This window comes from Aristolochia californica, unplaced genomic scaffold (assembly GCF_029961685.1).
Source record: "Aristolochia californica isolate CCGP_79_NKW_82.1479 unplaced genomic scaffold, dmAriCali1.0.hap1 SCAF_3, whole genome shotgun sequence".
Taxonomy (NCBI): Eukaryota; Viridiplantae; Streptophyta; class Magnoliopsida; order Piperales; family Aristolochiaceae; genus Aristolochia; species Aristolochia californica.
Window position 1 is genome coordinate 36,931,364 of NW_027181992.1, and position 847 is coordinate 36,932,210.

General features: G+C 44.5%; 1 non-coding gene across 1 annotated transcript; it reads left to right on the forward strand.

Moving 5' to 3' along the window:
• Positions 1-216: 216 nt before the first annotated feature.
• LOC137960692 (small nucleolar RNA R71) lies at positions 217-323 on the forward strand. Its single transcript, XR_011114242.1, has one exon. It is a non-coding gene; the product is annotated as a small nucleolar RNA R71 (small nucleolar RNA).
• Positions 324-847: the final 524 nt, after the last annotated feature.

The following is an 847-nucleotide window of genomic DNA, read 5'->3' on the forward strand; positions in this document are numbered from 1 at the left end:
ACCTCGTAGAGACCCCCTCTTTTGGTTTCGTGGGATCTCCTATCAACATTAAATGACGAACCCCATTGCTGAGATTGATCACTCAATGTTTCAAAGAAGTCCCACGCCTCACTAGCACTCTTACCCATCAAACTCCCACCACTCGTTGCATCTACCATGGATCTAACCTGGGGTGTAAGACCTTGATAAAAGTATTGCACTAAATGCCATTTCTCAAACCCATGATGCGGACACCTACGAATCAAATCCTTCCATTTCTCCCAAGCCTCATAAAAGTGTTCACCCTCCTGCTGCATAAAGTTGGAGATTTCTCTCCTGAGGGCTGTAGTTCTCTGAATGGGAAAGTACTTGGACAAAAATTTTGTGACTAACGTGTCCCATGAAGTAATGCTGCCCACCTCCAAGGAATTAAGCCAAGACTTGGCCTTATCCTTAAGTGAAAATGGAAAAAGTTTTAACCGGATAGAGTCATCTGAGAAATTCTGGAATTTAAAAGTTGCACAAATATCTAAGAATTCCTTGATGTGGTAATATGGGTCCTCCTTATCCAACCCATAGAATGTAGGGAGGAGTTGGATCACACCCGGTTTCAACTCATAACTGGCGGCAGTAGTGGGTGGCAATATAATGCAAGAAGGTGATGTGAAGTGGGATGGGATAGAATAATCCCTCAGGGCTCTACGGTCACCTGCTGCAGGTAACTGTAATGGTTCGCCCTGATTGGCCATGGTAGCTCCTAACTTGACTTCGGGTGTTTTCCTACAAATATGTTCTACCTCTTCAACAAAGGGAGCTAATGGTCCACCTAGGGAGCGGCGCCCGTGCATAAAAACACAAAAAGAAACAA